Below are 24,591 nucleotides of genomic sequence, written 5' to 3' on the forward strand. Positions count from 1 at the left end.
CCCAAAAGGAAATGTCCCCCCATCAACGCAGTAATTAAAACTGAGAGGACTTTTCCTACTTGTGAAACTCACAACCTGACTTTTAACCCCGTTTATGATCATACGATTGCCTCCTGTCCATCTCACAACATTATCGGGGTCATTTGCAGTTGCTCACAATCTTGTAACTTATTTATTACTCTGTACAGAATAACATCATCTGCAAAAAGCCTTATCTCTGATTCCACTTCTTTACACATATCATTGATATATATAGGAAAACATAAAGGTCCAATAATACTGCTTTGAGGAATTCCCCTCTTAATTATTTCAAGGACAGATAAAGCTTCGCCTACTCCAGTTCTCTGAGTTCTATTTTCTAGAAAGCCAGCCAGTCAGTCACTCTTTTGTCAAGTTCAGTTGCACTCATTTTTGCCAGTATTCTCCCATGATCTACCCTATCAAACGCCTTACATAGGTCAATCGCGATACAGTCCATTTGACCTACTGAATCAAGGATATCTGCTATATCTTGCTGGAATCCTACAAGTTGAGCTCCAATGGAATAACCTTTCCTAAACACAAACTGCCTTCTATCAAACCAATTATTAATTTCGCAGAAATATCTAATATAATCAGAAAGAATGCTTTCCCAAAGCTTACATGCAATACATGACAAACTGACTGGCCTGTAATTTTCAGCTTTATGCCTATCACCCTTTCCTTTATACACAAGTAAGTACTTCTGATATGGTACTATATCCCATCCCATTGTTTTTAGTGTATACATAAACCTGGATCGCAAGGGGCTGGTGTTCCACCCGGTATAAATGTACGATCATTTCCTGTCCCACGTTAGCTATAACGATTTGCACATCTCTCTCTCTCTCTCTACCGAGCAAGTGGCACTTAGCTAAAAACACACACGCACTCTACAACAGTCACTATATGAACACAAATAGGCTATCAGACAAAGTTTCACACTCTATACAGGAGATTCTATTCCGCTTCGAGGTCCGGAAAGCGCAGTGTTGATATCGTCGAAAGCGCCATACAACGTTTAGTGCACATGTAGGCCTACAGTCTTAGCTGCTGATGGAACACCTTGCCTATAGGAAGACGGTGGGTTGAAAATCATCTGTTTTCGAACAGCAAGATGATCTCTAGGAGGCAGGTGTTATACTGTTGACAGAGAGGTCGTCGTCAAATTAAAACAGACCATTAACTTCAGCAATGAGGAGCGAATGAAGGCCCACATATGAACATCACACCCCACACCACCACTGCGGTTGGGGGTTTCACAGTCTGATGTATGCACTCCAACTCGTATTCCTCTCCACGTCGACGACATACGTATCTTGAACACTCTTCAGCAATGCTGAAATACGGCTCGTCTCTAAAACACACTTTCTCCCATTCATCAAATCAGCGCTGAAGTCCTCTTGCCCATTCCAAACGCGAATGTCCCATTGATGGGGTGATCTTCGTTTTCTTCCTTGGTCTGTACGATTTGATGCCCTCGCTACATAAGATGCTACGCACATTTCCAGGAATAATAACTAAACTATAGCCTACCAACGCTCAAGTCCTTGGAAGTGCATTTTCTTTTGTGACAAGCCAAATTTTTAGTGCTCTAATGCCACGTGGAGAATGATTTGATATTAGCCCACATTTAATTCCTTTTTGTGATAACTTGTATTCTTCCTCAATTCTACATTATTCATTTTTTACTTAAAGACAATTTACATGCGATTTGCATGCATTTGGATACTTTCTTTCACTCAGCAGAGTATTCTCAACTGCAACTTTAGGTGGGGAAATGCCTTTGCCTTTCCCCATTATCAACAAAAATACAATCCAATTATACAGTACACAGCACTAAATGATGAAAAGAAACAACTGATTGAATACAACTGTATGAGATCACTTCAAAATTAATGGTTAGATATTGCTACACTTCCCTGTCAACAGTACATTTCACCAACAGTGGCCATAACCACAATTTTTAACTTTTGTCTGAAGTAAGAATCCAACTGCTACGTGCAGTAACCAAGCAGGGACTGACTCTCCTTCCAAAACAAAAAAGCTGAAGGTCTAAAGAGAGTTGCCAACATCTTAGATGAATTCATAAACTGTGTAGTAACTGACGTTGCACATGCGTACCGACAATGTGACAAGAAAAGTCCCTTTTATTTATTTATTTATTTATTTATTGTACACTGCAGGACTTAGTGTCCCAATTACAGTGGCAACTACGACAGATAAGCTACAACTAACATGGTGAAACTTATATCTAATCTATATTCTACAATTTTATCTAATCTCCTATAATATTGATATAAAATATGAAAGTATTTTGCTAAAGACTAAAGAACCTTATGTTAATGCGGTGGAACAACACACGACAAATTTAAATTATAAAATAAATGAAGCAATGCATTATATTGCACAATATTGATATAAAATATGAAAGTACTTTTATAAAGACTAAATAACCTTATGTTAATGCGGTGGAACAACACACGACACAGTAAAATGAAAAAATAAATGAAGCAATACATTATATTGCATAATATTATAGAACTTCACCTTAAAATTTCCCCTATTTTTAGGACTTCATACAATTGCGCGATGTTCAGTTACAACTCACTCAGTGGCAAACTGAAGTCAAGGCCATTATTTTTCTGAATGGCACTGTTGAAGATACTGCCGAGTCTGTTTACCGGCGAGTTATTATGGGCACACGTCCTGGATTTTTCATTTAAAATGTTATGTTATTTCTGGAATTGAAGCGAGGTACATGGAAATTTAGGAGAGAAAGTAATTCAGGATTATCAATAGCATAGTTTACAACTTTAAAAATAAATTTTACTGCATCCTTCCGTCTGCGAATTTCTAAACTCTCCACTCCGAAATTTAAAAGGATATCACTATAGGGTACCATACGGGGATAGCAGCCAGTTTTTTTACATTGTAAGTATTGCAAAAATCTTTTATGTAAATTTTCAATCTGATAAACATATGTTTGACACCTAGGGCTCCAAACGATGCTGGCATATTCTACTTTTGGTCTTACTATGGTACTGAACAGATGAATGCAAGTTTGTGTGTTTTTGAAGGGTTTTATATTTCTGATAATGAATCCTAGGGTCTTGTACGACTCAGCTACCACTTTCAGTATATGCGAATTGAATGTAAGCTCGTGGTCGAATAAAACCCCGAGGTCTTTCATTTCGCAAACCGATCGCAAATCACGTCACCTAGCTTGTAAGTGTAGTGGACGGGAGTTTTCCTTCTGGTGAACGAAGAGATATCGTATATATATTTCAAAATAGCATGAATTTGTCTGTTGAGTCTAATAGTTTGAGCAGATCTGTATTAATGTAATCGAATAGTTTACCACGTTGAAGGAATTCACTTTTGGTCTAGTATAATAATAATAATAATAATAATAATAATAATAATAATAATAATAATAATAATAATAATAATAATAATACCGGGCGAGTTGGCCGTGCGCGTAGAGGCGCGCGGCTGTGAGCTTGCATCCGGGAGATAGTAGGTTCGAATCCCACTATCGGCAGCCCTGAAGATGGTTTTCCGTGGTTTCCCATTTTCACACCAGGCAAATGCTGGGGCTGTACCTTAATTAAGGCCACGGCCGCTTCCTTCCAACTCCTAGGCCTTTCCTATCCCATCGTCGCCATAAGACCTATCTGTGTCGGTGCGACGTAAAGCCCCTAGCAAAAAAAAATAATAATAATAATAATAATAACAATAATAATAATAATAATAATAATAATAATAATAATAATAATAATAATAATAATAATTTCGTGTGGCTATTTCCAGCCGGGTGCACCCCTTATAAGGCAGACCCACCGATGAGGGTGGGCGGCATCTGCAATGTGTAGGTAACTGCGTGTTATTGTGTTGGAGGATAGTGTTATGTGTGGAGTGTGAGTTGCATGGATGTTGGGAACAGCAAAATCAGCCAGTTCCCAAGCCAAGGGAATTGACCAGTTAAGGATAAAATCTCCGACCCGGCCTGGAATTGAACCCGAGGTCCTCTGAACCGAAGAGCACTGTGCTGACCATTCAGCCAAGGAGTCGGACTTTTGGTCTAGTGATTAGTGCTGTGGTTCGTTCTTTATTCGCTGCTCAGAGTGGAAATTACAAGTCTGCTTTGACTATTTTGTGAACTCTGATAATGACCACTCTGCAATTTAAAAAAAGATGTTTTGCGTCACAGCAACACGGATAGGTATTATGGAGACGACAGGATAGGACTGGGAAGAAAGGGATTGTAGCCTTAATTAAAGTACTGACCGAGTATTTGCTTGGTATGAAAATGGAAGTCCGCCTCTGTGGTGTAGTGGTTAGCGTGATTAGCTGCCACCCCCGGAGGTCCGGGTTCGATTCCCGGCTCTGCCATGAAATTTGAAAAGTGGTACGAGGGCTGGAACGGGGTCCACTCAGCCTCGGGAGGTCAACTGAGTTGAGGTGGGTTCGATTCCTATCTCAGCCATCCTGGAAGTGGTTTTCCGTGGTTTCCCACTTCTCCTCCAGGCGAATGCCGGGATGGTACCTAATATAAGGCCACGGCCGCTTCCTTCCCTCTTCCTTGCCTATCCCTTCCAATCTTCCCATCCCTCCACCAGGCCCCTGTTCAGCATAGCAGGTGAGGCCGCCTGGGCGAGGTACTGGTCATTCTCCCCAGTTGTATCCCCGACCACGAGTCTGAAGATCCAGGACACTGCCCTTGAGGCGGTAGAGGTGGGATCCCTCGCTAAGTCCGAGGGAAAAACCGAACCTGGAGGGTAAACAGATGATGATGATGATGATGATGATGAAAATGGAAACTAGGCAAATCATCTTCAGTAAGGTTGATAGTGAGGTTCAATCACACCATCTTACGATGCAAGCTCACTGCTACGTTACGCTTTCCAAGCCCCGTATTCAACTCGCTGGGCCGACTTTGTGAAACGTATTTCCTATATCATATAGATTATATTCCTATTTTTGTCACAGCACCAGTTCGTTTTTCTGTGGGTGATGTTCTCAATAAACAGTTAATATTGTGTGTGAGAAGTATACACTGACTTAGCAAATGCCATGGGATAGTCACCTAATAGCGTGTGGGGCCTCCTCTGGCCCTGCGAACTGCAGTGAGACGCCGTGGAAGTGAGTCGACAAGTCCCAGGTAGTCCTCTGGACGCAGCTGAGACCAAATCGCTTGCAGAGCGGCCGCCAATGCTGGTCTGTTCGTGTGTGCAGGATCCATGGCACGGAGCCTGCGTTCCAGTACATCCAAGATATGCTCGATAGGGTTCATATCAGAGCTCCTGGGTGGCCATGGCAGTCGTTGGACCTCCGCTGCATGTTCCTGGAACCATTTCCGGGCGACGTGGGAGCGATGTGGCGGCGCGTTATCATCTTGAAACACCGCAGAACCGTCTGAGCGCTGGAAGGCCAAAAATGGGTGGAGATGGTCTCCGAGCAGCTCAACATACCGCGTACCATTCAAAGTCTCTTCCAGAACAAATAGGGGGCCCATTCCATACCAGGAACACCCCAGACCATAACAGAGATACCAGCGTCCTGGACCACACCTTCGAGGCAGGCGGGATCCATCGCTTCATGTGGTCTGCGCCATACACGGTACCTCCCATCGGCATGGTGCAGTTGAAATCGTGATTCATCCGACCATATCACGTTACGCCATTGTTCCACTGTCCATCTCTGGTGACTGGTGACAAATGCGCGTCATTGTGCCCGATGACGTTGGGTTAACAGTTGCACCCATGTGCGGCGCCGGCTCCCATACCGCATAGAACCCATGTTCCTACGGATTGTCCACTACGAGACGTGTCTAGCACGGCCTGTGTTGAATTGAGCCGTGATTTGTTGCACGGTTGCCCGTCTGTCACTATTGACAACCCGTCTCAGATGACGCCGGTCACGGTCATCGAGGGTGGCTGGACGGCCGGTCGTTCGTCTGTTGTGGACGGTGACACCCGCATTCAACCATTCACGATACACCCTGGACACGGTTGATCGTGTGAAGCCGAATTCCCGCACCACTTCCGAAATCGCACTTCCCATCCGTCGGGTACCGACCACCATACCCCGTTCGAACGGTGTCAGCTCACAACGACGTTCCATGTTACACCTGTCACATGCACAGCCACTGCTCACAAGGTCTCCTATATAGAACTGCCGCTGGCACAGGGGGCGTGAGGTGCGCATACAACACACCTGCGCATCAGTACTCCGCTATCTCATGACATTTGCTCAGTCAGTGTATATATATTGTGCTTCTGACGATAGACTACTAACAACATTGTGCTTTCTTGTCCTTAAAGTGGTAATATTTACTGTTATTATGTTTACGTTACTAATTTTGCGATTCTCAGAGAGGCCTACTTACATATTTTTCACACAAGAGTTATTTCATGTGCCAATGAATCAACCGACATAAGGCTGGCATTAAAAACTCCAAACATGAGCCAAAGCAGTAAGAGCTAAAATGAGTTTAGGATCCTTTTGCGGGATTCGGGCTGCTGCAGTAGACAATTCACCAAGCCCTCAACCCATCTGTTTTAGGTCAGAATCCAAGTCAGGGCAATATTTCCATCTTAGACAAGGATGGATTTTCAATGGGACATTCAGAGTCTCTCTTCTAGCTACCGTGATGGAGAGAGCGTGATAGCCGAGTGACATCTTCGCGGGCTTCGCATTAAAGCTGCCGCGATTCGAATCCAAGTCAGTCCATGTGATAGTTTAGAAATAAAACGTCAAATCCTCTGGTTGGGATCCTACGTATAACTTGGCTATGGTGACGATGTCAACAGTCACGCAAACTACAGTCTGTTGCTCAAAGAAACGTGTGCTGGGTGATAGGAAGGGTATCAGACCTTACACCTGTGACTATCTCAATACAAATTGTGAGCCTGGTTACACAGCCTGTCGCAAATGAATACGCCAAGATGACAATGAAGAACATAATGCAATTTGTTTTGGATTAGCATTCCTTAGTTATGTACGAGAAAAACAATCTGTGGCAAGAGTGGATTGTAATTGAGCTTTAATGAGATGGACGTTGCTATTTATGTCTACATAAAGAAAGTGTTCCTCCCTCCACATTCCGCAAAGTTCACCAAACTTAATAAAGGGCGCACTAAAAATGCTAAGCATGCTATTAGTGCAGAGCAGTGCTCTAAAGACAGAAAAATGACTTTATGAAGATGACAGAGAGAGAAGAAAGATGGTTTTATAACGTTATCTTCGTAACTGATGGCGTAAGCCTTCTACTTGCTCATTTATAAACATGAGACGCAAAGGATTGAATTTCGTTTTGTTCGTTAAGCAAGACATTATAAAAGTGGAGACAAGACGGGAATAACAAATATCTTAGTATCACGAAGAGTGGATTCTGACTGCGGTCTTGCTACTTTCACTCCAATATTCGCCTATGGGAGGCATGTAAGTATACTTCCACTCTGCCTCCTGCCTGTCGTAAGAGGTGAGTAAAAGGGATAGCCCTGAGAGTGTGGGTTGGTGACCATGAAAAATGCGAGGGCACGAGTTTGCTGTACTACCAAGGCTAAGATTAAACATGTATGCACTCTGCGGAGTTGTTGTAAGATTTCATGTACTACTACATGCAAGTTAATTAAGACATATACAGAAAAATCAAAAAGTTTTATAACAACATCGCAAGCATTAATAACAGTTCTGAAAACATAAACATTAATAACACTAGTAAAACCAAACACCGAGGTCGATAGCTCCAGTCGCTTAAGTGCGGCCAGTATCCAGTAATCGGGAGATAGTGGGTTCGAACCCCACTGTCGGCAGCCCTGAAGATGGTTTTCCGTGGTTTCCCATTTTCACACCAGGCAAATGCTGGGGCTGTACCTTAATTAAGGCCACGTTAGATTCTCTCCCATTTCTAGGCCTTTCCTATCCTATCGTCGCCATACGACATACCTGTGTCGGAGCGACGTAAAGCAAATAGGAAAAAAAAGAACGCTTTTTAATACTACGGCTTGCTGCCATTTTTCAAAACCATGGTCAATGTTACATTTTAAATTAAAAAATAGAGCCCTACACAAAATGTGACACAAGACATTCTCCTTCCATTCTATATTAAACTACCTCGATATTAACTTCCGTTCGATTGGGTGACTTAATGTGCTTTTCATGCAAATTGTCACAAATAACAAGCGCTTCGCTTCCCCATTTGCACCGTATCTACAGAACATGCAAGCAGGCAACGTTACGAGCACTGAGCGCTCTAAGAAGCCACCCATCACTGCTTCAAACGATACCGAGATTGCTTCCACTTACTTCTGCCTGCCTTCTCGCGTTCATCTTTCCTATCCAATCACTCCTGTTCAAGTGCTGTTCTCTTCCCACCTCGATGGTACTAGTTTGTCATGGCCTAGGGAGTCATTTGTTTCGCTCACTTCTAGGCTACTTCCCTAAACAATAATCACCACAACCAATTTAGAAACGTTGTTGGATGTTAACTGTACCAATAAATAATAAATTCAATAACGAATTTTGAAAAAAAAGGCAAAAATGAAAGTGCACGCTTTTGATTGTGCATGATTCATAGCTTGATGGTGGATGGATACATGCTTATTTCAGGATTTTATAATGCACTAGCAAATGTATCTGTGCTTCGCTACGTTATTATACATTGTATACGGATATCGAAGTAAATTACTGTACATGCAGCGAATAAGATTTAAAAATTGCATATCTCAGCGTTATCCAGAAACAGAAGGGGGACTTTCCCATACGTTGTTTACAATGCCAAGTGCCAGTTGCGGAGTTGTGATGATAACGGCAGGCTCACTTGCTTACAGCATTCACAATCGAGTAGGGAAGTTTTCATTATAATTGGAGGCTCCATTATCTATTGCGCGGTCACAAAAGATTTGGGGAGTTTTCGTTACAATGACATACGCCCTTTCCTACTTCCATACAGATTACAGTTGAGGAGTTTTTATTATAATAGCATGCACCTTCCCTACTGCCAGCCAAAATTGAGTTGTGCTGTTATCATTATAATGACAGGCCAATTTTCTTATTGACAGTCACATCGAGTTGGTGACTTTCCATTATAATAGCAGGCCACTTTGCCTAATGCCAGTCATATTTTAGATGGGTAAATTTGTTTACATTGGAGAGTACACTTGCCGACTCCCAAACAAAATCGATTAGGGGAGTTTTGAACAAAATTGCATGCTCCCTGGACTTCTGCCAGCCAATAGCGAAGAGAATTAGTAATTTAAATGCTAGTCCCTCCTTACTAATGCTAGTTACAAAGGAGCTGGAGAAGGATCACATTCCTACTGCCAGTCAAAGTCGATGTGGAGAGCAATGATTACAATACCAGACATCCTACTGAGAGTCACTCCGTTATAGGGGTCCTAAAAAAATAACAAGAACAACAAAATATTCTTTTGTTCAGTATATATCTAGAATGGTTACTCGTTGGAGATATTCAATAGTTACTGTTACACACCAATACTATAAAAGTGATGTTAATCGCCATTATAGACTGTTAATCCTTTCAGCATTCAGTCAGCAGGTTCTGTGAGTGAACTAACCCCCTATTTGAAACCAGCTCTCTGGGGTCATTTAGTTTCGCCCCTTCATATCTAAACCCTTAGAAACTGAGTCTAACAATAGTCGTTTTGGATTCCCTCTCAATGGCCGAGTTCATGATCTTCCTAGGTTACCTTCCTCTATTCGCCTCGCATGACCCCAACATTGGATCCGTTCATATGCACAGCTTCATCCATCGAGTTCATTCTTATCCATATACTTTCATTGCATGAGCCTTCATACCATTGTTCCGAAGTGTTTTTACCGTCAATTCTTCTTGTTACCTTCATATTTTTCTACTTCCAACTTATGAATAAAACATTCTTAGTCGACCCAGTTGTCACTTGGGAATGACAAGGTCAGTATGAAAGGAGAACTATGTCAGTATAATTTTGTCGGAGACACCACTTCTTTCTTACAGAATACTGTTTGCAACTACGAGCTAACTACTTTAGTACTGTCAAAACTTAATTTGATTTCACTTACTGTACTACCAGAAAATACGAATCCTAAGTACGTAAGAACACAATATTCTCAGGAAGTTTACAACATATGGATGTTTCTTATTTACCTTTGTCCCGAATATAAAGCTGTAGAAATGGTCGGGCTTGTGAAGAAGGCACCAAGGACCGTCTGAAAGAGCAAACGTGAAGATTTTAATATACGAATATTTTACGCCACACTAAAGGCAGCTCTTCTTTGAAGTGAGTGTTTTACAATTCGTTACTAACCTAGGAGAGGAAGGAGTTGTTCGACTGCACCGCCTCCTGGTTATTTCTGGTCTACAGCGGGAAGTGCTTGTGTGATATTTACATCCACGTTTACTCTTTTACCTACAATTATATTTATTATACTTATTAAAGTAACACGACATTATTAATGAAGTGTATATCAACTGGAAAGCGCAAATAAGGTCGAAATAAAAAAATAAGTAATCTGATTTTCATTATTTTCTTTTTTTAAAACTATATTTTGAGTTCATTTTCTCTTCCATGTTTTCTCAACTAAACATGGCTGACGTAACTTAACGTGCATCATTTTGAGGACTTATATCCTTCAATCCTTCGTCGATAAATGAAACATTCCTTAAGCACAAATTATGATTTTAGGTAATAGACAAGTCTGGGAGTTAGGAACTTAAGACAAGGAGTTGTAACATGAAATACTAGAATAAGGCTATGAAAATTATTAAATGTGAGACTTTCATGCACTATAAAATCCTGAAATATGCATCGATATGTGTACTGTCAATCTATGCAACATGCACGATCAAGGGGAAAAGTTCGCTAAAACATGCATTTTCAAATTTGTTCAAAATTATTAATTATTTTTCACTTTACTTTTTTGGCACAGTTTACATTCAACAACGTTTCTAAATTGGTTTCTGTGAGGTTTCGGCGCTACATCACAAGAAATTATGGCTGCAAACTCAAGTTAACATATTTGTGATAGTTTCAGGTCAAATTCTTCATTAACATTGTCGCCACAAAGAACATTTTTTACTGAACAGCAGAACCCATAGTCCGAGTTCGAGTTTGTGAAACTGTCTACTTCATTCTTCGCAGCTACACTTACATTTCCCCGGACATAACTGAGGGATTTATGGAATTCCTCAACAATTGACATTGAGTCTACCATTGGCAGTCACGTGAATTCTAATTTAGTTATTGCAGAGGGTAGTTTACAGACGTTTGTTTTAATATAAATTAAATCCTGCTGCACAATTTTACATTCGAATGCTGCTTTTGCAGCTCTGATACACACCCATCATCTGGCGAGAAACTGTTAACTACCTAAAATGAAAAATATTTACTTTATAATGAAATAAGAGAAATATTTATCTCAATCATTGTAATTAGATACCTACACGGAAAATAAACATCAGAGACGGGGAAATTAAACCAGTAGGCCTATATAAAACATTTTGAAAACCATTAAAACAGGCATTAAAACCGAATAAAATGTACATTATATACAATATTGAGCTATAAATTCCTTAACTATGCATTAACATTATGCATTCTTGCTTGAATATCAGCAAGCTTATCCTCTGTTTTTACCCCCAAAACGGCCAAAACATGCAAACTTGCACGGGAAAAGCATACTTATTTGGAACCGGAAAATAATGAAATCGGTAAGTGCTTACTTTGAGTTATGCCTTAAGTTCCTACAAAATCGTACATTTGGATGAATGTGTCGTATCTACTAATGATCTTACCTTTCATCAAAGCAACTCTTGATAATGATATCCATCTTTTTCGCTACAAATTTTACATCGGAGTAAGAAATTCCGAAACACTTGTAGTCTATTTCTGCCTTTGAAATTTCCCCTATCAGTCGTTTGATTATTTATGTGGATTGATCTTGTAGACTTTCTGTTTTAACGTTGTCCTCAAATAAAAATCAGTGACACTTAAATCAGGGAAATGAAGGGCCAAAGTCCATTTCTAATTATTGTTCGATTATAGAACACCAGGGGCTGCCTGGTCGAGGCGGTAAAGGCGTGCTCGATTCACCCGGAGGGCCGTCGGTTCGATTCCCCGTAAGGAAGTCGAAAAATTTAAGAAATGGGTCTTCCACTTCAGGAGGTGCACATGGTCCAGAGGTTCACTCAGCCTACACCAAAATTGAGCACGAAGTTAATTTCTGTGTTCAAAGGCGTTCGGGCGTAGAGCTAACCACTGCACTCCACCGAGTGCCGAGATTACGGATAGTGGAAGCCTTTACCTGCAAGGGCCTTCATGGAGATGACTTTTCATCGAACACCTGTTCTAATGTATGCGTTGACTGAGAGGCTGTATGGGCAGTAGCGTTATCCTGCTGGAAACAGGCATACTGCTTTTCTTCCTCAGTTAACATTTCAGAAATATGGCTGTAGCATGTTTTTCACATGATGTTCCGAGTTAACTGTATCATAAAATAAAACAGGGTTAGTTATTCTGTTTGCAGTAATGCCACACCAAACACCGACTTCCTGATCGTGAAGAGGAATTTCATGTAGTACATGAGCATTATCAGTGTTCCGATACTTTGAATTCTTAGAATTCACATACCATGTTTTTTGGAAACAAGTTTTGTCACTATTAATTAAGAAAGAAGTATGGACAACATCATCACAGAAAAATTTCAAAATCCACTGAGAGAAATTTACGTGGGCAGCTGGATACTCTGGTGTTAACTGATAAACAACTGACACTTTGTAAGGATAAAAGTGTAGCATTTTCTGTCCTCGTAATGCCGATCTATGTGAAATACCACACTCCTGAGTCAATCGGCTGACATCCATTCTTGTTTGAATATCTGAAAGCTTCTCCTCTATTGACACCCTGTTCTGTGGTTCTCTCTGTTTGTTTAAAACAGACCCAGTTTCTCGTCATTCCTCGATAAGTTGGTTATGTATTGTCTCGAAGGCATTTCAGTCAAGGAAAATGTCCCATAAGTTTCCAAGACTAGCTAAACAAGCGGTAAGGAATCTGTAAACTGAGCAACATACTTAAATGCATATCGAGGATGATTGTTTGATGATCTTTTGACGGAACTATGTCTTCAAGCTGGGTGGTCATGCGGAAATTTCCTCTGAGGAAATAGTGGCATGCAAAAAAAAAAAAAAAAAAAAAAAAAAGTGTGAGGGAAGTGTAGCCTATGCAGCCTATGATGCAAAGCATGGATAATGGTGGTGGTGATAATTATTTTTTCTTTTTACAATTGGCTTTACGTCTCACCGACACAGATAGGTCATATGGCGACAATGGGATAGGAAAGGGCTAGGTGTCGAAAGGAAGCGTCCATGGCTTAAATAAGGTACAGCCTCAGCATTTGCCTGGTGTGAAAATGGGAAACCACGAAAAACCGTCTTCAGGACTGCCCACAGTGGGGTTCGAACCCACTATCTCCCGAATGGAAGCTCACAGCTGCACGGCTAATTCGCTCGGTGATTATTGTTTTATGAGGAACTTGTATAGATGGATGGCCAGGCAATGTTATCTAGCAATCGCGCAGGCTTTGTCTTTTGGCTGGCGGTCGTTTAAAATTAGCCACGAATGGCCATGACCAAGAGACATATAAGACATATTTTGGATCATTTGATTTTCCCATAGGGAAATCTAACACCATGTGTTGTTTGACACAATTTTTAATGACTGCACGACTTTATAACTGCAGTAAATGAACCTCCGAACTTAAAACTCACTGTCTTTATTTTTTAAATTGTATTTAATTATTCTTATAACAATATTCATTGCAAATAACAAAGCACGGGATTTAAAGGACAGGACTTGGAACAAGAACGATGCTGCCTTAATCGCCTCAATGACATGTGTGAAAACATGTCGGATTACTTCCTGCTCTTCCTTGACCCTTGTTTTTGTTGTTGTTGATGATGATGATGATGATGATGATTATGATTATCATAATCATGATAATGAAGTTACTTGTTTTGCATGTCATTAAATTTACTCACAGTAGGCTGGCGTATTTGAGCACCTTCAAATACCGTCGTAATGAGCCGGGATCGAATCCGCCAACTTGAGCTCAGAAAGCCAGCGCTGGCCAAACCTGGCGATTCCTGTTGAGAATCCATACACCTTCATAGCGTTGGTGGCAAGATGTCTCTCTAATGACATTGTTGCTACCTAGAGATCGTTTAGTATGTGTAATGGTATTTTTTACCATCTAGTATTCATTCAATGAATCATGCACGTAAAATAAAAAGTTGCTGCTGTATTTCGTAGATTTCATGTTAATTTTTTCTGTCTGGCTGTTTGATAACGAAGGTTATACAGTGCCTCAGATGCCTCAAAGAAGCTTTGTCAATGAACAATATTAATATATTACGGGTATTGTAGAAAACATTGGTTTTCCTAAGATTTTTAAAAATTTGTTTTACGTTGCACCGACACAGATAGCTCTTATGCCGACGATGGGATAGAAAAGACCTATAAATGGGAAGGAAGTAGCCGTGGCCTTAATTCAGGTACAGTCCCAGCATTTGTCCGGTGTGAAAATTGGAAACCATGGAAAACCATCTTCAGGGCTGCCGACAGTGGGTTTCGAACCCACTATCTCCCGGATGAAAGCTCACAGCTGCGTGTTCCTAACCGCGCGGCGAACTCGCCCGGTCCTAAGATATGAAGTGAACCTTCCTCTAATAGAAAACATGCTAGCGACTGAAGATCGTACATGGACGGGAAAATGAATCATGTCCACCTGTACACAAAATATTCTCTTTCATGAATGCAGAATGGCATACTGTATCTCTCCAAGGCTTCAGTGCATAAATGAAATGTCGTGGCACATAAATATATCAGGATGGCGTACCCTTGATGAGAGCTTCGAACTAGCCCGGCGTCGAAGTCCCATCACCCCTACTAGAGTATGTCCGCGGCTGGGCTCAGGAGAGCATCACGTGTCAGTGGACCGTTCGTGAAAAGTGCACTAAACTAATTATCTCTATAGTAGGGGAACCTTAACTATGAGAGGAATATATATATACACTAACAAATGAGAAGAATGAATCTATCTTTTATAACACAACAGTGGGATTAACCTCCACCGGTGCTGCTTGGGAATGAACCCAAGCCCCTTTGACAGCGTGGGGTATGTAATCCATCTGAAATCCCTATTCGCTTTAATTTAATGTAAATAAGTGCAGGAAATTATCTCATTTCGCGGAACGGAAAATCTATCCAACGGTGAAAATCTCAATGATGGAATGTAATTGTTACACCGGAAAGAGAGAAAGGTGAGCTCTCTGCAGTACGTTTCTCAATGCGGCAGCACAAGCATCACTCCCTCTGTTGTCTCGACAGGGCCATAAATCAGGTAGGGCCGGCTGACTCACTCCTTCCACTATCTCTTTCATATAACGGGGTCTGTTGGCCCACTGGCAACTAATCACTTATTCCTCTAATTTACCCGGATGCTATCGGCATCAATAACGCATATCGGCATTCATCTAGCCTTCATCACATTCTTGGCGCAGAATTCAGCATCGCGCTTATCAACTACTCATTGGGGATTTTTCATATTCTCATATAACATCGCATACAATACAACCATCTGCCTATAAAGCTCCCCCCCCCCCTCACGGTATATCAACCACATGCGCATTTAAAGAAGTTCTATCCTATTTAAGTGATGCATTTTGAGACAAGATATGACACATCGAATTATACTTCTATTCGCATTGTATGTGGACATGTACGTGAGTGACGGTACACCGAGAGTATTCTTGACAGGAGTTGATTTCTTCAATTTCTTGTTTTAGATGAGTTAACTCTTAATTTATTGAAAGTAAATTCCCTGATAATAGTTAATAATTCCTTTTCTTCTTTTAGATTCCAATGCAGTTAGTCTTACGCCTCCGTTCACGACTTTCTAAACAGCCGTGTCGTAATTACACCAGTTGTCTTATTTTCCAAGGATATATTATTAATACAATAATGAAGAAATGATAAACATTTCATGGTCATACACACAGGATATGCAAGATAAATCAACGACCAGAATGTTCAACCGTGACTCATACAGGATGATTGACTAGTGACCATCGAATGAAATATAATCTTTAACGGTGTCCTGAGGAATCTAGTTTTTAAATCCGAGGTCTTTTTCATGCTGAAATTGTATGATATGGATTGCAGAATGTGTTCTTTCCCACTCTTCGTAAGTCCGACTACATTTACGCCTTTGAACCCACAATCGTGTAATTTATAAATCGTCACTCTGCACCTTATTCACAGAGGGAAGAGAATGTTAGACGTTTTTACTAGGGAAACGTTAATGAAAATTACAAATACATGGCTTTATTTTCAACACTTGACCGATGCGTTCGCCTCTCTGCCATCAAGTGTACGTGCAGAGCACCCTCTCGGACTCCCTGCTTCAAATACTCTCTATATAATATAGTACAAAACAATACAACAGAATACAATACAATCTTATATTATAACAGATGCTAGAAGTGTCCTCCTTCGTGGGTTATACAGACGTTGTATCTGAAAAGGAAGTTCTGACTGACAAAAGTGATTTCTTTCAATGTAATGTTTCTGATCTTATTCGTACTGTTTTATTTTAGTTCCTCCAATGTATGAGGATTTGTCTGATAAACATTTTCTTTCACTCTACCCCACAAGTAAAAATCACACACTGTTAGGTCTGGGGAGCGAGGAGAAAGAGACAAGCACTTCACAATTCAACACGCACCCGACGAGTTGATTCGTATTTAAAATACTTTCTACATACGGAAGGAAACCTGGAAACTCGTTAATATTATAGTTGTGGACAATTTCAGCATAGTTATCTGTCTAAACGTTCAAATGACGAATGCTACGGTCAGTCGGAAAGTGTTCAGTTGCAAGGATTTGTATACTCACTTAACGGCAAGGGGACACGAAAAGCGGTTGAAGTGGACTGCATGTGAACAATACAATATACAGTAGCGATTATGTACTCCACAACGTAGGCCATGTTTTCAGAGAAATGGTCTGAATATTTTATCTGAATGTTGAGGTGAGCGTACACTTGCGGGCAAAAAATGTGGCCCATACTCGTAAATAGAAATAGTATTTTTCATTCTGTAAGGTTTTCACATTTACCTAAGCAACACCTGGCTCCATCTATCACTTACTGCTTTTCTCTATTGCTAGCTTAAGGTAAATCCTAAGAAACATATCTGAACCAGCGAATACATTCGGTGTAAAATGGAGAGTGGGTCATAAATAGCCTCCCTTAAGAAAATTCGCTATGATCGGAGAAAATAAGAAAGGGGCGTTAACAAGCTCAATGTAGTATGACTCGGCCTTGTAGGAGAATGAATGTGAAGTGCTCATCTTTTGAAGAGAGGTAATTAAGTTGTAAATCATGTCATTAGAAGCATGAAAATTGGGAAGAGGGATTGACAATGGAAAACGTAGGGGTGCTGGACAATTTAGTACCAAGCTAAGTCACCGTTTCCGCATGGACCGGATTTTTTCTCGTCAGCGTAGATAAGAACTCCGGCTTTCACAGCTGTCATCACGAGCAAACAGAAAATGTTGCGGGTTCGTAGCTGAGGCCGAATTGGGTTTATTGTACCCAGTGTTATACTTGAGAATGTGTTAGGAACCTAATTAGACCAAAACCTGTCTTCTGTATTCATACTTCTCGCATCACCACCACCTATCCTGAAAATCTTTAATATTCATTTGAGTAAAATGTGTGTACGTAGTTACAGGATTATACGAATTCTGATTCACCGAGACCAATTTGCAAAGGTAAAACAAGATCTCTCTTGAAAATCATAAAAGATTCCTCATCAACGTTCTTTTGTTCTGAAAGTGTAAATAGGCCCTCGAGAATAGGCGAAAAAGAGTTCTCTTGTTAGTTATGCACGATGCAGTGGGGAAAGCACAACGGTAGTAGTACTATGTAGTGAAATAGTCTGCGTGTATGTGATACCCAAGATTAGAGTAGGTTTATGTCCTAACGCTTTCCGGGGTTTCGAATGAATAAATAGTACCTTTAAACGAAGATCATTCTTCAAAACAATAAATAGATGTTCTTAAAGGTAGAACGTTTTCTGTAGTAGTACAAGGAGTGTTACCGAATTCATCTAGAGAGAAGTTGGAATTCGAGTTATATTTCTTTTAATTAAAAACACTGTAAGCAATGATAATAAAAATGGGTAACTATAAAGACAAACGAAATACATAGGTATTCATAACTTATCCAGAATTCAAAACTTTCAGCACAGAAATCCACTCTCTTTTGTTTTCCATTTAAGCTATGTGGACCACAGTCACCCAATATGTCGGCTCGATCAGCATAACAGTTATGTACTGTTCATTGTCTGGTCGGTGTGTCAAATGTATTAGTGAAGATGTTTCGAGACGCTATTCTGATTAATTTATACCTATAAAAACGAAAGCACGTACAGGAGATGCGATATATTGAAAGTGATAACTAGAAAACGATAAAATTGTTGCGACAGACAGCTGTTGATTGGTTTAAACTCCTGATATTAAAAGACCAGATTGTTCATTGGATTCATGAGCTGAATAGTAATTATAAGTAGGAAGTTTTATCAGCAGACACCCGCCTTACCTTCAGTAATCCTAGGTAGCACTGATCAACATTTCTTCGAAGGATGAGGACCTACTTCACTAGAGTTACTATTTGTGATTGTGATTGAGGAAATATTTCTTGGTAAGGTGGGGTAGTGTAACAAAGCAGGAGCCAATTTGCCGCTTGTACGCTCAACCTATCGACCTCACTTGTGTCGCAGTGAGATAACCTCCTACAACATGGCACGTAACGCTTCATGTGAGACACTTGATATCGGTAGGTGATCCTACTGATTGGATGGGTTTCGTTCACAAATCGCTGATATTATAATATCAGACTGGTCATTGGATTCTTGAGCTAATTACAATTAGCAAGTTTTATCCGAAATGTCAGCAGACACACCTTCAGTAAAATACCAAATTGACGACAAAAATCCCACTTTTTTATTTATTATATATTCTTATTCAGATGAATATTAATTAATTAATTAATTAATTTACTTAATTAATTTATTTATTTACCGTATGGCATTTACTGCCGGGGCTGTACGAGGACATGCAATGTAGTTCTAGACACAGTACAGCTAGCGGTCAGAAAAAGGTAAAGGATTATGTATGTCAACAGGTAACTAATGTTTCATGCGCGGCGCGAATCGAATAGAACATCTCCCGGCTGGTATATGAAGCACATTTCAATATACTCCAATTTTTCGAGTACTCATCCTTTTTTAAAGTAATCAGAGCACCGTAAATTCAAGGCTATACATAGAAAACAGGGTAGTTACTCGTATATTTAGAAAAACAAAGTTAGTGCCGTAATCTCAGTTGATATTGACACCTTGTAGAAGTACTGTAAGTCGGGATATGAGCCCCTTAGTACCAGTAGGCTACTGAATGAAAAACCAGAATCCCAATATTTTTAAGTTTCATGAATGATTTGAAGTGGACGTCTTAGCTGAATAATCTTGTATAATCCTACCACATCAATTCTCTAAAGTGAAATCCACCAAATAACGTAATTTATATAAATAAAGCAGTAGGGGGTCCGCGGTCTGAAATTGCGATTGTTTTGCAAATTTTTCAGATATTTATCCATTTTAGGTCAACTCAGTAGTGTTTATTTTTCGTATCTGTCTGTTTGTTCCACCATCACGGCCGGATATATCTCAAAGAAACTTCACATTTCGAGTGTACTCATCCAAGGGAAGGTTTTAATATGCATGATAGTTAAAAATCTCTGAATAGACGGGGATTTTATGGGAAAATCAGAAGAGTTTTCTTCCATTTTCTCTTATACTATTGGTTTTCTGCAAAATCCTGGACTATGTGTGAAACGTCCCTTCATTATAAACAACTTATGTATAAATGACGAAGAAAATTACTATTCTCTGCCTGTCTCATGCTCTGCATGCAGTGACCGACAGACCGAAAACGTACCTGCAGGTTACCATGGCAACGTCTCTAATTGCATGCCAGCAGGGAAATAACGTATTGCCATTTTCGTCATCTTTCCTGTAAACTCATGGTTATTCTTTGGGTAGAAGGCAAGAGAAACGTCAATCGGTCATTCTGCAGGATATCGGCAGAATACCGCTCGAGGTTACAATCGTCCTCAAATAGCACTAAGGGGCGTTGTTAATATTTGAACAATACCGCAAAGTGTAGCCCATTATTTCACACCGTGAGGTCCTTTCTGGCTTTTGCTATGATATCTACTGTAATGCCATTCTACTACTGTTTATCGCTTTAATATCTTGCCTTTGCCTTGCCTCTTTAGGCTTAAGTAATAACACCATAAGTCATCTTCCCATCTGTTTACCTAATAATCCTTGCACCTAAATTTCTCCTCTATTACCGACTTCCTATATCGGTAACTTATGCCATCACAATTTATTGAGGGGCAAATATTTTCAAATACATCCACTTGGTATTTACATATTTGTCCTATTCGGTTGACATTAGTTATAATCCTGATAATAACGATTCTATGAATATCAAATTCCTTAGCTGTATTACTATCTTCTTTAATTACTCCCTATGTATGCGAGTACCAATCCCGAAATCTGCAACTCTTTTCTTTGGGGAAAAATTCCAAGCTGTTCAAATATATAACTTTTGGCCCCGGAAAATATCGAAATATAGATGCACTTAATGACGGTGCATACATTCGTTTCGTGGTAGTTGGTGGCTAAACGGTAAGTTGTATTACAAAACAGATAGCAGATTCGCCCTTCAATTTGGAGAGATCTACAACTTTTGTCCTATGACTTATTGTCGTGCCTCGATTGTTGATAGGTTAGAAAGCGCTGCATTTCTCGATTATAACCAAATCTCTTCAGCTCGATTGTGACTGGCATTGGGAAAAGGGGCCTGTCTCTGTAATGAAAACTCTACATCTCTACTGTGAATAGCAGTTTGCAAGTGAGCCTGACGTTATGTTAGAAACTCCTGAACTCGATTGTGATTGGCAGTAGGAAATGTGCCTTGCCAATATCAACAAAACGTCCCAAATGCCTACCTTACATTGGAAACAACGTATGCTGTCATCCATGTTCGGTTTCTCGGATAGCGCTACGAGACATGCAATTTAATATAATCTTACTCACTGCTTTTGCGGTAATTTGTGGAGAAATCCGTATACAATGTACATTACCGTAGCGAAGCGCTGGAAAATTTGCTAGTTAATTAATAAAACACGTTTTGTAGCATAGAAATTACGAGTTCTCCTCAATAGAATCACACAATTGATTCGACATACGCATGGTACGCAGAAATACCGGTAGCGATAAGGTACACCGGTAATAATAATGGCGTGTGGCTTTCGGAGAGGTCTTTCGAGCTGATGCTGTATAAGTGACCTGCACGTCTGTTAGAACCTACCTAGGATGATTTCTAATGCTGAAGCCAGCACAAACACCCAGCTCCCGAGACATAGGAATAAACTAATGAAAGTTGAAATCCCCAATCCGACCGGTAATTGAACCTGGGACCTCTGTGGCTAAAGGCCAGCATTGTAACCATTTAGCCATGGAGTCAGACGGTACAGCGGTATATGGAGGTGAACAGACTGGAGCGGTAATACCGCTACAGTCAACCGGTAGCCTATTGTAGCGACGCAACTTGCGTGGTGGTATTAACGCTGCTTGCACAGTTGACGGCGTGTACCACCTGTCGTTATTATTATTATTATTATTATTATTATTATTATTATTATTATTATTATTATTATTATTATTATTATTATTATTATTATTATTATTATTGAATATCCCATTACAAACCCTATTTTACAACTAGTATATTAGGGCTATAGATAGTGAGACTAAGTTAATACATGGCAATTGAATTAAAATAGTGATGACTCATAAATGAGGTGGAGAAATTTAACAAACACTTTATAATAACATCTCTGAAATACCACAGTGAGAGGTGCTTGGCATTCTATATTACACCTGTTTAAATGTTTTAATAATTCATATCTACTCCTGTTAAAAATTGGACACTCAAGTAAAAGATGAGGAAGAGTTTGTAGCATTTCACAGGTACAGCTGTAGGGCTTCTGAATATTGATTCCAAACCTCTGTCCTGTCAGAAACTGATGACAGTGGTCTAGGACGAAGAGTAGAAAAGGAAATAAAAGCTCACTATGCTATCATATTTATCGTGAACTGGAATTCAGGACAGGTTAAGGACTTGGGCTCGAATAACAAGATTGGCAAAGCTTATTTACTTATATTCTAAAACACTTAACAACTTATACAGCAAATGGCTGATTCTCTGATTGGCCCGTTCAAGGTTACCTTCCTCCAGCTAAGCAAGACTCTTACATGTGCATTATTTCTCTTTGCTTTGGTGGTACAAATCAGCACTAGAAATATACAAATGCCTAGTAGTTAGTATACGCCAAAGGTAATTAACAATAATAATAATAATAATAATAATAATAATAATAATAATAATAATAATAATAATTGTTACGGAGATATCCGTGGTAGGTAGAGGTGAAAGAAGGTGCGGGTGTGAATGGGTTTCAAGCTACGAAATTAACGTGCAATGTAAAATTAATTTAAAATTTAACTAGGTTATATTTTCTTTTCAAAAACAAGAGATAACAATCATAACAGGTACAGAGTAGCAAAAAGTAGGTACAATATTACTGGATTCGGGCTCAGTGCCCTTACTTCATAACTCTTGGGCAATCAGCCCCGCCTTACTCCAAAAAAAAAAAATTAGCCAAGGGGCAGAAAACCCCATTCATGCCCAGGAGCACTGGCTCCAAACATTACACATAAAGCCTGCACGAGGCATACAGAAACAAATTTCAAAGAGCGATCCGCTCTCAAAATTGTAAGCCTATCACAAGGCCACACCAAACTCTACCTTCAAGCTGTCCTCTAAGGACGTATTCACAGGGGTAAAATACCCAACCTACGGAGGTCTATTACATGAAAAGAAGGTTGATTACATGACCTCTAAAATAACAATTTGAGAGGAGGCGATCTTGCACTCCTAATACACTTTGTTTTTAAAACCTAATCTGGCTCTGGGCCGCTAACGCAAGGGCTAATCCCATACTACAGAGGTGACTTAGAGAAGAACACTTTACATTACATAAACGAAGAATAGTTTGAGAAAATAAGTTCACCTCAAAACAAATGTGAGTGGGAGCTCGAGAGGGTTAGCACTCTCTATCCCAATATGTAGCTTTACAAGAAAAAGATGAAAAGAGTAATTACATTTTAGGAAAAGGTTACATGATGGAAATGCTTCGAACCCGCCGCGAGTGTTAAACTGCCGACCTAGCAAGAAAAGAAGTTATTAATAGGCCATTACCTGGTGTTGAACGGCTGAAGAAGAAAGAGGCGCTTCCCGCCTCCTGCTATGTACTTAATGCACTGAAAGATGGAACAGAAGTGGCCTGGAGACCCTAAAATCAGCAGTTTATATCCTCTCGCGGAAGATTCTAGGCGTTAGGGGAAATAAAACACCCTCCCTCAAAGTTTTTATTGGCTAGGGAAAAGAAACCCCTACATAGAGGAAGAAGAAACACATTATTGGTGGAAAATTAATTAAAGAAATTCGGGATTGGCTAGATCCAAAATAAGGGGAAAAAGAGGGGTATACAGCCAACTTAAACCATGACAGAAAGAAATTTAACAAAGAACAAACTCTTGAAATAAAAATTTCTCCAACAAAATAGTTCTTTGATTTCGCACTAGGTTGCACTATTGTAATTCTTCAGTAGTGTCCTCTAGAAGAGAAAGTTCACACTTCTTACTTCAAGCGAAACAAAGACACATCAAAAATGACACAGTTCACAAACTCAAAAATTTCCAAGTGGTGACATCTTCTGAGAAACTAGAAAATCAATAGAGTAGATAAAGTTCAGATTTCCACCAGAAGAGGAATTTCAACTGGCGCAACTTTTAAATGACCGGAGTAGAGGTGTACCGCCCGGTACAGACGTCCCCCCCCAAAAGTTCCTCCAAGGGGTAACACAGAAGAGCATAACTTTTGATTGAATGTAAGGTCCAAGTTTTAATGTGAATGTGAAGATAGTTTGCAGTAGCATTCATGAGAATTAGGTTTGTTTCAATTTCAAAATTTGTTGTTACAGGTGAAGTAAAGTTTTTCTGTTTGTAGAAGTTGAATTTCTGAAGATAAACTTTTAATACTTGAAAGTGATGAAAAATTTGGCAATGTCCACCAATTATTGTTGTTGAATTCCCAAGTGTAATTATTGCTTATGGTGACTGTCCATGTAGTTGATGTAGATTGAGTCGGATGGCCAGACCGGCCGTTGCAGCTTGCGTCCAACGGAGGCCGCTCGGACCCCTCAAGTACCCTGAGATACCGCTCGCCCGCACTATGAGGGGAGCAGAGGTGTTGAAACACGCCGCGCCCGCGGTGAACATATACAGGCTGCGGGCAAGTAGCAGGTCGTGCGCCG

The sequence above is a fragment of the Anabrus simplex genome, chromosome 1 (assembly GCF_040414725.1).
Source record: "Anabrus simplex isolate iqAnaSimp1 chromosome 1, ASM4041472v1, whole genome shotgun sequence".
Taxonomy (NCBI): domain Eukaryota; kingdom Metazoa; phylum Arthropoda; class Insecta; order Orthoptera; family Tettigoniidae; genus Anabrus; species Anabrus simplex.